The following is a 19,685-nucleotide window of genomic DNA, read 5'->3' as shown; positions in this document are numbered from 1 at the left end:
GTGCTTTCATGTCAAGTCTTGCCTGGAACGTGAAATTGTCGAGATATAATGAATAGAGAAGAGGTGTAGGTTCCCCTCCCTTTTTTCATTCTCTTTAAATGATAATCAAATTTCTTGATCCTCAGCAGCTCTCAATTTGTGAATAGTTCAGTCTGAGTTTAAGTTCAGTTTGTAGCTGCTTCTTCCTTTATCCAGACTATTCAAATATTCTCTTCACAATGTGCACCAAGTAACAGATAAAAGCAACTGTCATGCTTAATTTATTTTAATAGTGTGGGTAGGTTGCTCGGATTTTCCACATTTCCATCTTCTGAGAACAGCAGTGAGTCTTCTAGTTCAGTAAAAGACAGTTTCTAAGAACAGAAGAAATGTCCCACTGGACTGGAAAAATTGTCTTTAACAGAAGCAGGAAGAGACTTCATACAGGGAGAATCCCTGTACCAGTCTGTATCCCTTGTACTTCCTCCAGCATCACAATCACTAGATTAGGAATGTCATTGAACACATTTCTGTCTTTTCCCTTTAATATGTTTTCTGAATCTGTTAGCCCTTGCTTTGTTAACATGGAGACATTTGTTTGTCTGGTTTTTTTGTGTTTTGGTTGGTTGGTTTTTCCTTCTGCATAACACCATCACCATCTACATGGTATCTGAACTACCATATTTAGCACTACCAGTTCAAAAACCTCTAAGGAGAATAGACATTTTGAACATCTAAGATATGACTGTAAAGGGATTGAATGCTCAGGAATACAAACATTCTCAGTCTGAATTTCAGACCACCTTAAAAGAACCTCTCATAGTATCCAGAGGCAGAGGCAGTCAGTGTAGTCATAACTTTCAGGAATTTTAGCCTCTAGCAATGTTTGTTGCAGAGAAAGGATCAGCAGAATAGGTTCACCCTCACTACGGACACCCTATTTAATAAGGAATTAGGTTAGCAAAGAAAGACAGATGGCAAGAGCAGACAAGACAGTTTGAGACCTAAGGCCTAATTCAGCTCTGACACAGCTAAGCTGAATGGCCATTGAAGTCAACGACATGTTTACGTGTTTGTATCAGGGCTGAAAGTTCCCCTGTGTTTAGCAGAAAGAGCTGAATAGTTGACATGTTGACATCAGATAGATGTTTGGGGTTGTTTTGCCTTTTTTTTTTTTTTTTTTTTTTTTTTTTTTTTTTGGTAAAGTGAGTATGGTCATATGAAATTGTTGATGCTATCCCAAAGCTCAGACTTTAAAACCCAACAGATTTAATGAGCAGAGATGTTTCCTGCATAATGCAAATGCAGCTGAAAAACAGTGCCTGGCCTAGGCCTTTGTATATACATAATGGAAACTAACAGATGGGGACGTAAGCAGAGGCTTGTTCAGTGCAACCTTAGTTTAATGGGACTATGAATCCTTGTTCCCTGAATCTGAGGTAGGTCTTTTTTTGAGTTTCTACAAGAGTTGCTGCTGAGGACCCAACTCTTCTTAGAGTTATACTAGGAAGCGTATTCATTCTCTAAGTGAACATTTGGAGAAGAAGCACTGGAAGCTAGCATTTCACTGTTCCTCCTTTTTCCTTCTGTCTAGGTGCCTTCAGCTGCAGAGGAACCGAGAAACAATGCTGGGAGACTAAAGAGTTACCAAATAGTCTCCCTTTGTCTTCTCCTTTCTAATGGGTCAGTTCCAACAGCTCCTGGTTTGTAATTTTTTATTTTATTTTGGCTTAAATTAAAAGATAGATCTTTTCCTAGGAAAATGGGATAATACTTTATGTATGCTGCTATGTAAGTACATCTCTGGCTAATGTGGTTTAAGGCATATTGATTCCCCTGCGTGCCTTTGCTCTGGGTGCTTCTGCTAAAAATCAGTGACTTGGGTGATTGTTACTGGAAAACTGTACATTAGTTGAGACTGAGTTACCAAAATGTTGCAGAAATTTGGAAAAGCAAAGAAAAAGAGGACAGAAGACAAAACACTTGTGTTCTTGTGGTTTTGGTTTTTTCTTTCTATCCTCCAGAGACATCATCAGAACACTGCTTATACAAGGAAGCAGTAAAAGATGCCTCTCTAACGGGAACAGTCATGTTTCTTCTATGTAATGCCATGGCATTTCTCCCCATCCTCTACTAGTGCATCAGCACAAAGACAGTCATAAAACAATGGCAGGTAGTTTTTCTTTGGCTTTGGGTTAGCACACACTGCAAAACATCCTGGTCTATTAAATAATGAGAACTGCCTCTGTACCTAACAGCTCTCAGTGCCAATGATACACATTTACGGAGCAGCAGAAGCTTTCCTGGTAATGGTTGCTGGGTCATTGCTAGACAAAATGTTTGCTGAAGGGATACATCAGCAATAATTGTATATACAGGAGGTTTGGGGTCTGTAATTATTCCCACCCTGGGCACTGAAACACACTGTGGGTGTACAGGTTTTTAACAGGGGTCCTTGCAGGTGAGAAACGGAGTTGCCCACCTGGTAGCTCTTCTGTTCATGACTTGTCCTCTGTGCATGCATGGTAACAGTGAAGAGACACACTGGCATCAGAAAATGTTTTTATCTGAGGAAATGGTTCAGCTACCACATTGTAGGAAGCCACTTTATTTTCTCCTGTCTTAATTCCTTATTTTTTAGATGACAGTGATAGCACTTCTCTGCCTTAATGGGATGTCGTTGTCTTAAAATACACATTACATGCTAAAATACAGCTTACAGCATCTTTTGCACTTTAGTTGTTAAAGACCACTTCCATTCGATTCTTCACCTACTGCCTGGAAAAAATGAGGGATGTTCCACAAATACTTAGGTTATTTGATACTTTAGTAAAATCAAGTGTACCAGGTCAGTTGCACAAGGCACACATGCTATTGTGCAAGATTCTATCACTTTGCTCTTAAGTTATCAAGTTGCCATTAAACTGTGTTTGATTCTTAAGAGAGGCCTAACTTTACACTAGGTCAGCTTCCAAGCCAAGACCATTTTGGATTTATCAATGTGTCCGAAAACAAGAATTATAGTCTGTTGGAACTACATATTATTTCCAAAATGTGGTCACTTCCATTATAGTAATAGCTTTTGATTAAACAGTTTCTGGGAACAGTTCTTATGTTTTTATTTGCCCTATAATCCCTCCAGTTCACTTCTACCAGCAGCTCTACTATGTCTAATATATCACCTCCTCATTCCTCATCTATTTTGCTAGATGTTAATCTTGATTAATTTAAGATCTATATACCTTGCAGTTCAGACTGCATTGCCCTCTGTCTTACTGATACATTAATTCATAGTACTGTACAAATGACAGTTTTGATTCAATGGAAAAGAGAAACTGTTAAAGAAGAACTACTTGTATTGAACCACATAGCCTTGCAGGTAATCAGAATTAATTTAAATGTCCTTACAACTTTTCTTTAGACAATTTGTATTTTCAGAAGCTTTGGAGTTTGAGCTTGCTAATCTCAAAGCTAGGCGTGACAGATGTTACTGCAAAATCTTAAAGGTGGGTCAAGGAGTCACATGGGCTAAAGTCTTCATAGGCAGCATTTTAAGATGTAAACAAATGCCAAGTAATGTTTTCTGCATACCTGCTGTAGGCTCTCCCTCATGACTGAGTTGGAAGTTCTTTTTTCTTAATATGTCTTACATAAATATTTGATATGCAGACTGAACTCTCATATCTCTTTAATAGGGGAAAGGGATTGACTACACTGACTGTATTAATGGAATTAAAAATACTTTTTTACATTGGGAAACTTTACAGGATATTCAGGAGCTTCTGGCAACAGAATAGACTTTTCTTTTAAACATAACTTCATGGAAAGCCAGTATATGTAATATTAGTATATTGATTTAAATTTATGGTTTATGTAAAGTAGTGCATCCTTCCATGTAAATGTTTTTAGGATCCGGGCCTACAAAGATTTACACACACAGTTTCATTGTGTATCCTGGTCCCAAGAAATCAGAAACAAGACTCCCTTTGATTGCACTGGAGCCAGGACTCCAGCTGTTGCTTTCCAAGCAGGCGGTACAGCAGAGCTGAAAGTTTACCAGATTTTTGTAAGATGTAGGGTCTGAGGCCAGACATCAGAACTTTTTCACCCTTGCCCTATTCTTGCCATATTGTAGGATACTTGTGATTTATTGCCAACAACAACAACAACAAATTGAATCCTGTCTCAGTAAGCTTGAGATTTGATAAATTTGAAAAACCCAGAGGCAAATACTAACAAAATACACTGCTTAGAATTAATACCAAATATTTTTTTTATAAACTCAAGACTGTATTTGTTGTGTCAGGCGTGAGGGATATTGTCAGCTCATACAAGAACACGCACGCACACCCACATTCAGAATTTATGCAAGTATAAAACCATTCATACTATGAGGTCTGTGGTCAAGCTCAGCTCAGTCCTGAGTCCATAGTAAAGGCAATGTAATCTTTGAGATTGACTGAAGCCTTCAAGACAGAATTCACAAGGGCTGCTACAGCAACAATTTTCCACAGAGAGGTTATTTTTAAACCTAAACGGCAAATGAGAAGGAAGTTCACATCTGGAGGCCTGAACTTGCTCGTTTTTATTCTGGCTTTAGCTGACCTTTCAAGTCTGAGAATTTGTTGAGGTTGAGTTTGGATGTTATATGTTTGAACTTAATGTTATGGAGGCATTTCATCTTTGTCCACAAGTCTGGTTAATAGTGGGTATGATGTGGACATAATGCTCTGTACAGCACAGCCCTGCACAAATTACACTAATGGATCCACACCAAACCACAGGTGCTGGCCCACTCATTTTCTAGGGAAGCCTGGACCTAGGTCCATCTGTAAATCATAGGGCTGTCTGTCACCCTTGTGCAAAACCTGTACTTTGCCTAGCCCTGAAGTTTTGGGTTGACACATCTCCTGATCTTCGTGGCCTATGCTTCTCTCTGCTCTGAATTACAGGGACAGCAGACCTGTGCTTGGGCTGTGGCAGTTCTGACTTGGAAGGCTTGCAGTGGACTGCAGCACAAAAAAAAAATGATCAAAAGTAAGCTCTTCTATGTGTTCCCCAGGTTTACTTTTACCTGTTGAATTATTGTAGACTAGATGATGTGTTGGTTGCTGTCAGGAAATAAAGACACTGATTTGTAACTGGTATGATGACTTCCTGATGGACCCTCCAGGTAGGCTTGAGCCTAGACCCCACGTTCAGCATGAGTGCTGTAAGATTTTGTCCATCTGCTATTTATTGTGCTTCCTGGTGCTTCCCTATCTTCTCAGAGTGGGAAAAAGCTGCAAATATTCCTCTTTTTCTGTTCTCACTGGACTCTCTTGCACCAGTAGGTCTGTTTGCTCCTTGACTGACTTGCCTTCAACTTAGGTGAGCTGGGAGCTGTCTGCCATGCCTTGCCCAATGAGACACTTGTCTGTCTTTGTCTGACCCCCATTGCAAGAGCCAGAGTTGAACTACTAAAAAAATCACCCATCTTACCACCTGCTGGGGAGTACTGATGACACTTTGCTTCAGCAGAGACAGAATCCTGTTCCCTGCCAGTGCCAGGGACAATTTTCTAATCTATCCTCTTCATACACAAGGGCCCTGAATTATCTTGTAGTAATATCAACACTTAAAAAGCACCATGTGTATATGGACAGAGAGTGCTAGTTTACCTCTACCAAAACACACAAATTTTATTCAAAAAAGCATTTTCTTTTAAGGACAAAATTAATTGAATGGAACTAACATCTCTGACTTGGTGACTGTGTTATATTCAGTGTTAAATTATTCATACTGAGAAAGGCAGAAGCCACCAAAACTACTTTACAGCCTGATGGAGATAGTCTCTATAAACAGTAATAAATACTCACATCGCTACCTTAACACAAACGGTGTCTCCACCTGAAAAAATACACCGCAGGTGTGTTGAGGGAGAGAGCTCAGGTGACTTGAGTGAGGGATGCAGAGACCAATGGCTTTGAGCAGTGATGAGATCTGCAGTTTCTGGCTTTAACGCTGTTTTCTACTTTCTGATTGCTTCTCACACCTGAGTCCTCTCTAGAGGGCTAGGGGATTTACAAGACATTTTTACACTAAGATCTTTCTGGCAGAAACATCTTATATTCTTGCATAAGTCTTTACTACCAGATTTGGTAAGAAAGGGAAGATTTATTTTGGGGTCAGACATTACATTTGGATTGAAGTTCTTTTTCCTGCAAACATTAGTATTGTCTAAGGCTTTCAAGATGCACACATGGCACTGGGAGAGTAATTTGTACCCAGGGGAGGATGAGTCCTCTAGTAGCAATTGCTCCCATCAGTTGTTTGTTTTTTCTGGAGAAAAGTTTATCTAGAAAAAAGTTTCTTGAGAAACTTTTGCATCTATCAAACAGTGTGCTAGTCTTCATATACATGGCAATGGAAGTCAGACCAGAGTTCTCCTTCCTGGTAGCCTCAAGCTGGGTCAGAATGCTCCCCACTTTAGAGATATTCATTGGTGCATTAGTACTCAAATGAGTGCTGTGCAAATATGTGTGCAGCTGAAGTGAAAGAAGCAGCGGACAGGAGGGAAGGGAAAATCAGAGAGCTGTCCACAGTCAGCAGACACAGGAGCATCATCCAGTACTTACAATGTACAGCTGTGGGTCTCTTGCCCACAGTTAGCTCTTCATTATTAGACACAAAACTTGAAATTGTAATGTCAGCCCTACAGGCTTCATGTAGGAGTGCTGTGCTGGGTGGAGCCAAGGGAAATTTCCCTTTGACTCTGAACAGCAAAGTTTCTGCAAAAAAATGAGCTCTGAGAGAATGAAATCACATTGAATTCCACTAATAATTTTGTATAGAAAAGTTGAAGGGAATGTTCTGGTAATGTCATAGCAATAATTTTATTCCATATGAGATACTGTTGTAGGGGGGTTTTTTTGTTTGGTTTAGGGGTTTTTTTAACAACTGGTCAATTCAGAAAGTCTCAGTTTGGGATCAGCCTGGTTGAATCCCCTGCTCTGCTTTTGATTATTCATTTTCACCAGTGAAGCAAACCATTATTATTTACTCTGCTCCAACCCTGACAGTGTTCTCAGCCTCCTTCAAGAACACCATGCAAGAGAAGTTTTTGCTTCCTTCCCTTTTCTGACCAGCACCATCCCTGCTTCCCATGCTTTGTAGGGACCACACATGGTTGGTTTCTAAGCCCATTGGCAGTGGAGGGTCAAGAAGATATTTCTGCAAAATAGAGGTCTTGGAAGAAAAGAGGGTTATTTACACAGAAAGTACGACCTTCACCACTGCAGGTTGAGCTGGACCAGTCAATTTAAAGCACTTAACTGCATTTTGTAGAATGATTTGCATTGGAAAGAACCTTAAAGATCATCTAGTTCCAACCCCCCTGCCATGGGCAGGAACACCCCGCACTAGACCAGGTTGCCCAAAAGCCCCACCCAACCTGGCTTCAAATGCTGCTGGGGATGGAGCATCCACAGCTTCTCTAGGCAACCTGTGCCAGTGTCTCACCACCCTCACAGTAAAGAATTTCTTCTGTTTAACTAACCTAAAGTACCATTCTTTCACCTTGAACCCATTTCATCACTATCTTGCTCTCAGCCTGGCACTGTTCTCCAAAAATGGTGTTTTCTTTACAGGATGGCTCATCTGTGGGAGTCTTCTGCTCTTTCCAGTTATCTTGGGCTTTGTGAAGAAGTCTCTAATGAAATCAGATGATACAAGCAGATCCATAGAAATAAATTTGGCTACGCATGTTATTAAATTCAAATACATGGCTAGTTCTTTTCTGTTATGGCAGAAAATGTCATTCCTGGGGATTCAAAGACTTGTAAAAGGGTCAAATTTTCCTCCAACATATCTTTTACAGGTCTGCTCTCTGGAAGTATCCTTTACTTGTTACTGCACATTTTTTCTTACCTATTTGAGCAACGTGGCTTTCAGCAACCTGTATCACAATAATTCAGTAACCTAACTGCTTAATATTGGAAAAGCTTATTAGCTTTTCTATAAACTCTGGCCAAACTTTTCTTGACCTAATTGTACATAGTTGAAAATAACTAAACATGTAAGATGAAGATTAAGGCTGGAACTTGGGTGGGGAGTTAAGTGCTTTTAGAGTGAGTAATATTGGAATACACCAACACCAGGTACCCCCGGCAGTGTAACTGGAGTGTCAACCCCCATTTGCTGCTGCAAGGAGATTTGCTATTTGAAGTTCTGCCCACAGCAGAGCCCTTCCTGAAGAGATTTTGTTTGTGTGCCACTTATTTTCTTTATAAAAGACAAAACAGTTGCTTCTCAGGTGCTGATGGTGACAGTAGTGCACTTCAGAATAAGGTGGGTATGCTTTCTTTGGTATCAACATCAGAGCCTGTGTTCTCCTTCCTGATTTTCTCTTTCCGGGACTGGTTATTTACATCTTGAAATCTCTCTGGCAGTCAGAGACCTATCTTTAAAAATATTATTGCACCAGGGAGGATTTTTCAAACTAATTTCAATACTTTCCTTTATTTCTAGTGCTGGGTGACAAAAGTCTGCTCTGACTTCCCACACAGACACTCTGAGTTCAGTGGGCTGGTTTGGGGGTAAGGTTCTGACCCAGAAAGCACGTGGCTTTTTTTCTAAGGGGCTTTGTGGCCCTGCTTAAAGTATTTGCAACTGTTAGGCTGGGAAAGTTGTCCTTTGAATCAAACTGAATTAAATTCCTTTTAGTCTATGGATTAAAGGAGGACTCTTCTTGATGTTGGATGAGAGCAAAGAGTTATCTTCCTTTTATTTTCACTTTCAATTAGAACTTTTAAATACCCTGAACATTGTCTACAGCTTTAAGCCCCAATGTTTCCTCTGTAGGACTTGTAATTTGTGAAGAAAATGGAGACAGGCAGGCTACAGCCTCCGTGGTAGGTCCTGGACTTGTTTATATTTGTCAGATGTTTGGCACATTGTGAAGATAAATCAGTAAATTAATCACAGGATTTCCAGCTTCGTGAACTCTGAATCCTGATGTATAGAATCAGTGAAGAAAATAAACAGTGTGTAATCTTTCAGTAGCTTCTCCATTTGTCTTATTATCATTTCCTCATTGTATTTAACGGTGTTTAAGAATATTGTCTGTAGCCTCATAAATGCCACAGAAAAGGGGACCCAGAATACCACAGCTTTGCAGGTCTTGTACATGTAGCTAGAGCAAGTATTTTCTAGCTTTCATCCTTAGCCAGGAATCCCAGAAACTACTGTTTATCTTCCTATTTCTTTTAAATTACAGCAAAGACTCTCCTCAAATTGTTTGACTCCATGAGGTGGAGATTCAAAATGGAGCCCAAACAGCACTAGATTTCCAGCACAAGTTGTAGAAGGAAAAACAGAAATTACTTCTCTCATGTTAAGTTAAGGGCTACTTTCTTCCCAGGCTGGTATCTATCTTAGTTAACCCTTCCAGTTTACTAATCCCCTGATAATCTCCAGCTTCTGTTAAAAAAAAAGACAAACCAGCAGACTGAAATAGCAGCAATGGAGAATTTCCAGGTGTCAGCCCTATTCTCAGTGTGCAACTGCATGTGGTATTTAACAGATTCATCACTTTACCACATATCACCAGTAACTTAACATAAACAGTATATAATTGCCTAAGTTGGTCAACAGAAGGAGGGACCTATCTATATTTATGAACCCCTATTTCTGAAACAAAAAAGATGCCGCTAAAACTTAGTCTGTTAAGAAGAAACATCTTATAATGCAACAAAAACTGAGCACCACAACAATCTATTTAAAAAATTGTCAGGCTTAAGTAATCTCATTTGCTTTAAAATGAATTTTATATGTACCACACTCCAGTGAAATATAATGATCAAGACCTGCTGGTACTTAGCAGTATCCTTCCTTTTAAGCCATGGGATGTTCCCAAATCACAATGAAATGATGTCTAGAGTTAACCACACCAGCTAAAGTGCAGTACAGTCATTTTAGCATGGGGTTATGCTCAAGTGAATAGATAACCTCTTTCTCAGCAGGGCTGATTAGCTCAACGAACTCTCCCCTGCTCACAGAAGCTACCATATTGCTGCCAGTGTTGAAGCAGACTCATCTATAGCCAGAGGAAATCTGTAGCCAGTGATGCATTACATACAATGGAATTACTCAAAAAGGAAGCTGAACTGATTTGTCATGTCTGAGAAAGTGACCCATTTTTGCATACTTCCTTTTTTTCCTCCACCTGTTCTTCTCCCTTTGTTTTCCCACCTACAAGCAACCAAATGTGTTACAGTTACATCCTTTTTTTCCTAAATCATGGCAAACCAATCATTCCCAGCAAATGCATGATGGCTGTGAATTGCCTATTTTTTTCTGGTTTGGCAGTACTGCTACAAGCAGAACCACTTCAAAAACTGTAGCAGTGAGAAGACATTTTGTGATGCTGCATACCCACAGTATAGCCCACATTCCTGTAATCTTGTGACAGGCACCAGCAGACGCATGACCACAGCTGTACAAGGCAGGGTAGTGCTAATTATCCTAAATTACAGATGTAAAACATATGGAAAAACTTGGACTCAGAGAGGATTTTAGGTAACTGTGCTTCCCATCTAAATCAAAGGGATGATGTCTCTATGTACCTCCGTAGATCTGCAGATGAGGGACTTTTCGTGAAGTCATGCTGAACCGCACAGAGCAGCAGCAATAGGAAATTATGTTTCCCAGGACCTGAACCAACATTTTTATTAATGCTCAGTGGGTCCAGAGACCTTGCTTACTAAAACCAGGAGAAACTGCTGTATATAAACACAGGAGCCAATTCCCTTCTTTCTGAGGCAACTGAGTCCCTAGGTTTGCAGGCCAGTGTCTAAGCAGCAACACAACTCCCCCCTGCCCCATACTTGGAGTGACCTAATCTCTCTCTCAGCCAGCTAATTTTTCCTGCTATTCTTTTCTTTTGAGAAGTTTCCTCCTCCAAGTCTGATATAGCAAACTCTTTTACTATAGAGTTTCTCCTTCCTTGTCTCGTCTGAGAAGGTGGTCTCTGTCAACTAGACACTTGTGACAATAAAGCAGGTAGTTTTTCTATCACAGGTAGATGTGGGAGATGTTTTGCACAGCTGTGCCATATGTTGTGGATTTGCAAGCTCCCCAGAGAGACCAGCCTGTGTTGCCCCCATGAGTAGTTACAGAGAATTCATATGAGACTGTGCACAGTGCAGTGGACATCTGAGCAGCGCATGAGAACTGCAAATGGAGGTCTTGGAACAACAAAAACTGTTATTAACTTCTTGACCCTTTTTTTATTATTCATTCCTACAGTTATTTGTGTTAAAGGTTTCTTCATGTAACCTCAAAAATATTGTAATGTGAAGTAAGAATTGTTGCAGAGTTGGTATGAGTTTTGAGGCATCAAGGGCAGGTTGGGCAGGTCTTGCAGGAAAGTAAGGGGCTGTCTGAAAATGAGCTATTCCATTTCTACCCCCTAACAAATTCCTGAAACACCTTGAGTATTGAGTACTCAATGCTAAGTAAGCACCTATCTTCCTTCTGTTACCAGAGGGATACCAAACTATTAAAATAAATGAAAAAAACCCAAAAACCTGAGAGGGATGGCCTCACTTTTTTAAGTCACTGACCATCACGGAACCACTGCAGAGGAGTTTCAGAGGACTGCCATGCTATCTCATCAGTTTCTAAGCATTTTATTAAAAAAAACCCCCAAAAACAACAAAAGAAACCCCAAACCAAACAAAAAAATCAAAATTAAACTTCCCTCCCCCTCCCCCCCCTAGAAATTTCAAAAGGGGAAATGCATGGAAATATTTCGTTTCTGAAAGTTTAGTAACAGCAGTGATATTAAAATTGTCTAGTCTGTTTTTGGTGTCTATCTGGATGACTCAGTTTTGTACAGTAGAAGAATTATCAGCTGAAAACCTTCTCATGGCTATGAAATAAAATGAGGTGAAAGGAAAATAAGAGTATATCACAGGCCATGGCATGAACCAACAGATGGAATATATACCTGATATGTCCAAGTGTCCAAGCACTAAGTTAGATGCACATGATAATGCTCTTGTCAATTCATGGTCTTCACACAGACACTACTGATAACGCAAGTTCATGGTCCATCCTTTTGCCATGTTAACACACATTCTGAATTAGGAAGGTATTTGCAAAACTGAAGAAATTTATACAATTATGATCACTTCTCTCAACTGCATTCTAGTCCTTTGAAGACTGTAACGTACCACCAGTTCTCCAGGCATTGTCTTCATGGACAGACAAAACTGACTTTCTGTCACTCAAACACAAGTAGGAAAAAACCAACTTGAAGCCCTATTTACTGCAAAATTTTCAGGTCTAAATTACAAAGCAGCAAAGCAGGACCATTTTCCCTTCTGTGATGCTAAAAAGGACCATATTGCAAAGGCCTCTGCATGTGTGTGTACATATACATTTTATCCATATGGCTTCTGGGTGAAAGGAGCAGAGGGTGGGTATTTATGTAGCAATGGGCAATTTGTGGTGAGTTTCTTAAATGGCTTAGTTTAAGCTGAATTTTTAAACTTCTGAGAAGTCGTCTTATGATGTCAGGCCATGTTATCCACCCTATCATTGTTCTAAGTTCAGGTAAATACAGTATCTTGGGGGAAAAAAACTACATGAGAATTTTTTTCTTTTATTCCACCCTTACCCCTTCCCCCGAAGTCACACTTTGTCAAGCATCTTCCAGTCCTGATATAGAGTGGACACTGCCTGTGATAAGCCCTGAAAAAAAATTGTATACTGTTTACTTTGGTAACCTTAAATTATTCAGTGATTATTTATGGGGAATTACATATGCTGTATGGAATACTTCCCTCAGTTAGGAAATAAGTTGACTTGGAACATACTGCCTTGCTGATCAAACCCAATCTTTTATCTTCTGCAAATATGAAAATACACCATGTGATCTTAGAGCACAGGGTCCAGAATATGCTTGGCAAAGTATCATGTGAGAAAGAAAGGAAAAAGAGAAATGAGACAGTAACAGGTACTGAGTTAATATGTATGAAGGATCACATAAAAATAACAGCTGCAGGGCACAGCAGTGGAGGAAAGGAAAAAAAAAGACCAACTGTGGAGTTAGTACTTTAATTCTTTTAGTGAGAGAGGCAGCTCCAGTGCGGTATGTCCTTGAGATCACACAGTATCTTGAAGAGTGGTAGTTAGAGAGAAACACAGTAAAAAGACACAGAAGTAGGCGCAGTGAAAAGGCAGATTTATTTACTAGTAATACTGTACAGAGAAAAAAAAAAAGAGAGAAGCCACAGTTACAGCATGGCTGTTGCTGGCAGTGTTCTTGGTTTTTTATTTTGGTTTTTTTTTGTACTCATTTTTTTAATCTGAAGAGAAAAACATAACCATCAAAAAGTACACTTCAGGTTACAAAGTACAGCAGCTATCCCCAGCAATTCTAATCCAGTGTTAGCACAGCAGTTTTTCCCCAACAAAATGGGATTTTATTTACATTAGCTCACAAAGAAAGTGGGAGACTAAAGCTTAAAAAAAATCTCAACCACAATCTACATTCACCATAAAAGCTGCATTTTACACAACATTTTCTTGAACCCCTATAAAGAGTCATTCTTTGTCTATGGAGTGAACGTAGTCGGGAGGGGAAGAAAACCTTCAGAAATGTGTTCTTTGCCTTTGTCCTGGCCTGTTCTTGCTTGGCTACCTTTGCTGCAGTCAGATTCAGTGGTCACAGGAAAAGCAAAATCTTTCAAATGAATTAATCTCTTGTATCTTCCCCTAAGCAGTTCCTACATTCACACTTGCAAAATAACAGGGACAAAATTTGAGACCATCATCACTAGAGCACCTTAATCATAAATACAGGCTGATCTTCACACATCCTCAAGGCTATCCCTAATCTGCACAGTGCTAAGTATGCATTACACTTCCAAGTATGTACTTAGTGTTAGTGGAGCTTAAGCTCCACATTCAATTGGGACTTCATATTGCTGCACAAAACCTTCCTAATTTTTGAGTTTGCCACGATCTGACTGGCATATTATCTATACTGGAGGGATACCAGTAGATTCTTGGAAGCTAATTTTACTGAGAATGCCTTTGCATGCTGGATCAATCTGTGGGGAAGTTCACATTTTCTCCTGGGTCCTTTGCCCTGCCCATAGCAACCTGACATATGGGAGAGTGGCTTGCCTTCTGATGCTGTGCAAACTGACTTCTGGCAGGCTAGATATGTACCATATTGAGCTCATATGAGTTTGAGAAACTTAGTGTGTTCCCAAAGGAATAGTTAGAGAGACAGCAGATTTACTTAAATAGAGAGATTTTAATGGAACTCACTGTTTGGGCAACACATAGGATGCCAGATGAATAGATAGGAGAGTGCTCCTTTAATATCAAATACATCCTAAGAATCTAGGAAAATGCAGGAAAATTTCCAAATGCTGAGGACAGAATACCATCATTTCTTGAGACTCACACCAATAGGCATAAGGTGTTTTTTAACTCCAGTCTCTACTTTCTTCCCCCTCTTTTTTCTAGGAGACCACAAAAGGGTAAGCAGAGGTATAAGGAAAAAAGGATCAGTTGAGCAACAGTGTCCAGAATGAGAGCAAGTACAGAGACAGGGGACAGGCAGTCTGGAGCAGAGGTGTGCAGACAGAAAAATTTGGAAATAAAACTTACACTGTCTCTTTTATGTTTGTTTGTGTGCAGGTATGAAGTTCACCCCCACCATCTCCAGGCATTGGGTTTTTGAGAGTTTCTGAAGGATGTTTGTCTCCTGTTAAACACAGTTAGCAAGGAGACCATGCTCTAAAACCCTCTCTGCAGAAAAGTGCACCAGTTTCACAACATCATTAAAAAATCTATCTAACTAAACTAATGAGAAGACACAGTTAAAGCAGCATAGGCCTTGCCTGTAGCATATTGCTTAAAGACTAGACCCTATACACATTTGTGCATGTGCCTAAATTTCACTTGTCTGGGTCATCCCATTAAATTAAAAAGGGCTACTTGGGTGCTTGATGTTATGCTTATGGGCAAGTCTTTATATCTTACAGACAGGCTGAATAGATATGTAAGGTCTAAATTTTGGTAAAAGTCACTAACATACCAAAGCAAGTTAAAAATGCACAAATATACCCAAACTGGTGAACATAAGTTACTTAGCTAATTCTAGAAATTAATTGTTTGGTTTTTGTTTTTTTTTTTTTCAATTTCAGAAGTAGATAAATTCTTAAAACAAACCCCTAAATCCACCTTTGAAAAGAATTTGGGAAACAAATGCAGGAAAGCTTTGCAATACAATAGCAGCAAACCCCCACAAAATAAGAGAAGCATTTGCGAACTGAAGGAAGGGACTCAGAATTCTTCACAAGTTTGCCCTTAAGAAAAGTGGTCTGTTCTTAATCCACTGGACAGCCTAAGTGGAACCACCACAGGAAAAAAGCTATAGATTTTGCAAGACTGTTTGAACCCATGAGGAAAAAGGCTCACTTTTATAATTGTTAAATTTTAAATACAAGTGGAACATTTTTAAGAACTTCATGCAGCCTTGTCACTATTTACAAGCTAAGTTATCATAAGTTTATATTACAAGTTGGATTTATATTCTTTTTGGACTAGGTAACAATCCACTTATATTCCATACTGAATAAATTCAGCCATTTTATACAACTTACTCTTTTACATACAAAAATTACAGTCTATATTTTTGTTGGATACTGTCATAGTCTGCAACTATTAAGCTCAGAACTAAAGTTTACTCTTGCTGCTGAGAAGGCTCATGAAACACAATCTGAGCAAATTCTAAACTTTCCAATAGGCAGAAAGAACTGGTTGAAACTTAATGAGTTCAGAAAAAAATGAAGAATCCATGTCTCAGCCTGTGGGAAAATCCTCTACTTTGTCCAGATTATTTTGTTCAACCCTTTCCAGTGGCATAATCTCTTGCACTTTGAAATCTAATGTTGGATAAACTATGACAGAGCGAGAAAACATTAGTTCCCTATTTAGCCATACCTCTCTGCTGAAAGTAGGTAGCTATTGCCTACCATGTTGACTTTCTAGGTAAAGAAATTTGTCTAGCTATAGAAAGCATAGGTCCACTTTTTTTTGTAAAACACATTTACTTATTTAGCTGTGTTCATAGCAGGTATATTGGATTCTACTGTTCTAACTTGACTCTTCAAAAAGTGTTGAGATCCTTCACTCAACAACAAAGTGTTGAGAAAATTGTGGTTAGGTCTACAAAAGATCCCAAGAAGCTGGGCATTGTCATAAACGTATGAAAAAGTTGAAAGGCTCAATGTCATGGGAAGGATGATATTCCAAAACTCAATACCCATTTAGGGTTTGTCTCTCATTACAAAAATATTTATTCCTTAAAAAAATACACAAATGTAATATACTACATTTTCTATTATATCCCCCCTACTTTCCAAGTATACCATTTGGATGTTTGACTAAGTTAAAAGCCAGAACACCTTTTATTTCTCTGGCAACTCTATATGCTATCTTTCTGCTCATATTAGCTTGTGGTATCTTAGTAATTTTAGGTGTGAAGAATCAGTAGTAAACTTAGGTACAGTGACAGGGGACTAATATATTAGCTATTAGGGAAGTCCCACTAAATGTTTGCTCATGGATAACTCTGATGTGGTAGCAGTGCTGACTCAGGACCTGATCCTATCAGATGCTAAGCACCATTTTGTTTTGTGTTTTCTCAGAAGAAGCAGAGTTAGCCTCTAGGATTACACCAGCTTGGGCAAACTCAGCAGTGCATGCAGTCTGTACAGGTACATAAGAAGCACCCAAATCATACCCTGTGTTATCATTCATGCCCTGATCTTCCAGACACCTACACACATTCTTCCTGCAAGTAGTCCTGTTGACTGAAACAGGTCTACACACAGCACAATTAGGCATATGCATTTTTGTTTGCAGGACTGATGTCTCGTATTGCACCAGTAGAAGCACACTTCATGGAGAAGGGCTTGTGCACACTTCTCTTGCTGGGGATTGAAAGATAATGTTGTGTTTATACAGCTTTGGAATACAGCCTGCATTTTTTGGAAAAAAAAATAAGGAAATGAAAGCTACAAAAAGAAGAAGGAAACGCAAGAGTGCTAAGGCAAACTGTCAAATGGCACATCATACCTACTTTGTCATTCATTTAGATAACATCACAAAGGCAGACCAGAGGAGTTCTGTAAACACATATCATACAGTACATCAGCCATGGGAAATTAAAAAAAGAAAACAACCCTGTAATTCTTTTCTTTCTGTATTGATATTCTAGTAATTGAAAGAGATTGCCTAGCCACTAATCATAGCACTGTGGTTTTTGATTTGTGTTTTGCTTCTGTTTAAAAAAAAAGAAAGAATGGAAGTAAAATGCAGTGGTTTGCAAAAGTAACAGTCCCTGAATGCAAACAAGGGACGACATGGAAAGTGGGTTTATAGAAACTTAGAAAATACAAAATATAAAAAATTTCATAGGTTACTTTTTTCCCAGTCTAGGAAAAAATATACTGAAAAGAGGTTTTTTTCTTTGTTTTTTCTTACAAAAGTTAAGGCGAGCAGTTTGTTGTGGCAAAATGCTATCACTGAACCAGTTTATGACTTTACTTTTTTGTATCCCCTCATGCTGAAACTGAAAATGTACATGTGATGGCATAAGTTAAACAGATGGATTTTGCTTAAAACAACACAAAAAAACCCATCCCATAATGATCCTTACAAAACTCTCTCTCTGCTTGGTCGTAGAGCAGACCTCTTCCTTTGCTCCTGATTGTGCTTGAATTGCCACAGGCAGCTTCCTATCCAAGGGTGAGGGGAAAACCGACCCCTTCAAAGCCCAAAGCAGCCCTGGAAAAACAGTTTACATTCATCAGCCTAGGCTAACGTATCTGAATTCCCCTGTAACTTGGCTGCAGGCTAATGGCTAGAAGGGACAAGATGATGTCCAGGCATGGCTGCTGCCTTGTGGAGGAGAATGATTGGAGTAAGCGTGTTTCAGATAAGGCCCTGTGATTTCAGACCCATTTGCTCCTATTTAATGTTTTTCCTGACCTCAGATGTGGAACTGCCTTTGAACTGTAAAGACAAACCCTATGCAGACAACCCCCATGAAGACAAACCTTTAGCTTTTCTGGATCTACCGGGGCCTGATAACCATGGAGTTAATGTGAACACATAAAAAAGACTGGCCTTCCTAGGCACTCAATGATAGCTACAAGTACTGAGCAGTAGGTATTTGAGAGGTTTAAGGTTTAAGGCTTGTGCTCTACTTCTAACCACTAAAGGGCCGCTTTCGGACTCTCATGTGCCACCATCTCCCCACCATGTTGAGCCTCAGATGGTGCAGTGGTCTCAGACACGTTCTGGTCCCAGCGTCAGCAAGCATCTCCCAAAGCTGGATGCTAAGGGAGTCATCCCCAAACTGCTGAGTCGGTGCTGAACCAGAAGGTCGTCTGACATGGGAGCATATGGCTGAAGGGATGGAGGAACAGAATGGGTTAGGGTAATATGACACCTCAAATTTCCCAAGCAGCAGGCTTTTGAGAAAAAATGTCCATATGGCGAGAGGAGCTGCAGGGGGAAAAAGATCAGGCTGTGAAGACACCATAAGGCCAGGGTGGCTGTGAAGGTGGCATCACACCCAGAGAGGCAGTGGTGAGGAATGAGAGGAATGGCCAGGCCAGGAGGAGATGGCTAGGAGGTTTTTTTCTGAGTGTTCCTGGTGAGGTGAGCAGGCCCCAGAGTGCAAGAACTATTGCAAAGCATGCCCAGCTCCCATGTAATTCACAGGTAGATCCAAGGCAGAAAGGGCTTCACCCTTTGTGTTGCAGTGCTTTGGGGTCCTAAAATATGCTTGAGGACAGTCTCACTTGGCCACTCCGGGCTTTAAAACTTAGGGTCTTGTTTTAAGAAATGTTGAGGTTTGTAAATGTTTAGCATATCTGGGAAAAAAAAAAGAAAAAAATTGGAATTCCCCTTCCCAAAAAACCACAACCCAACCAAAAAAACCCCAAAACACAGGCTGCTAGTTTCTAACAAACAGCCACCAGACTTATTGTTGCAATGTGGGGCTCTGTGGCCCTTCCCCTCTTTGATAAAACTTAACCACCTAAGCCTGAGTCAAAGGATAATGTGCAGAGCTTCTCTAGGTGAGTTTGGTCCTTCTCCCATCCAAAAGCCCCCAGGGGGAGGCAAAGGGAGCATATGGAAATCTATTAATTTCTGCCTCTGTAGCAGATACGGAGGCCAGCAAAATTTCTGCAGGTGTCAAAGAGGTGAGGCTGTCTTTTACTGGTTTATTTACTACTTGTCTTTTTTTTTCATCTGACAGTCACCTGGGCAGTGGTGAGAAGTTTCATTGACCAGCTCCATACTGACAGCTGAGTGACCTAACATGGGAACTACCTTTTGCATTTTTTGTTTGTGTAGGTTTTCAGTGTGCCTCATATTACCACCACTGTGAACGAGTGTCTTTTTTACTGGCACAGAAAGAAAAGAGTACAGAGCAGGAACTGTGTTTAATTGGATGCTCTGAACTAACAATTAATGCAGTAAAAGCACCATCCAAGAAAGAACAGAAATATCATAGAAACCACCTCAGACTGAAAAGAGGCTTTTTGTTGTTTTCTCTTTCCTTTTTTTTTTTAATTTTTTTTTTAATTTTTTTTTTTTTTTTTTTTTTTTTTTTTTTTTTTTTTTTT

At 39.7% G+C, this 19,685-nt stretch overlaps 1 protein-coding gene across 4 annotated transcripts in view; it reads right to left on the bottom strand.

The window, feature by feature from the left end:
- The window catches only part of LOC108498099 (paralemmin-2-like), a 266,564-nt gene that overhangs the window by 117,896 nt on the left and 128,983 nt on the right, over positions 1-19,685 (bottom strand). The gene's annotated exons all lie outside the window — the stretch shown is intronic.

Source organism: Lepidothrix coronata, unplaced genomic scaffold, assembly GCF_001604755.1.
Source record: "Lepidothrix coronata isolate B3197 unplaced genomic scaffold, Lepidothrix_coronata-1.0 Scaffold55, whole genome shotgun sequence".
Lineage (NCBI taxonomy): Eukaryota > Metazoa > Chordata > Aves > Passeriformes > Pipridae > Lepidothrix > Lepidothrix coronata.
This window is presented reverse-complemented; position numbering and strand designations above follow the sequence as displayed.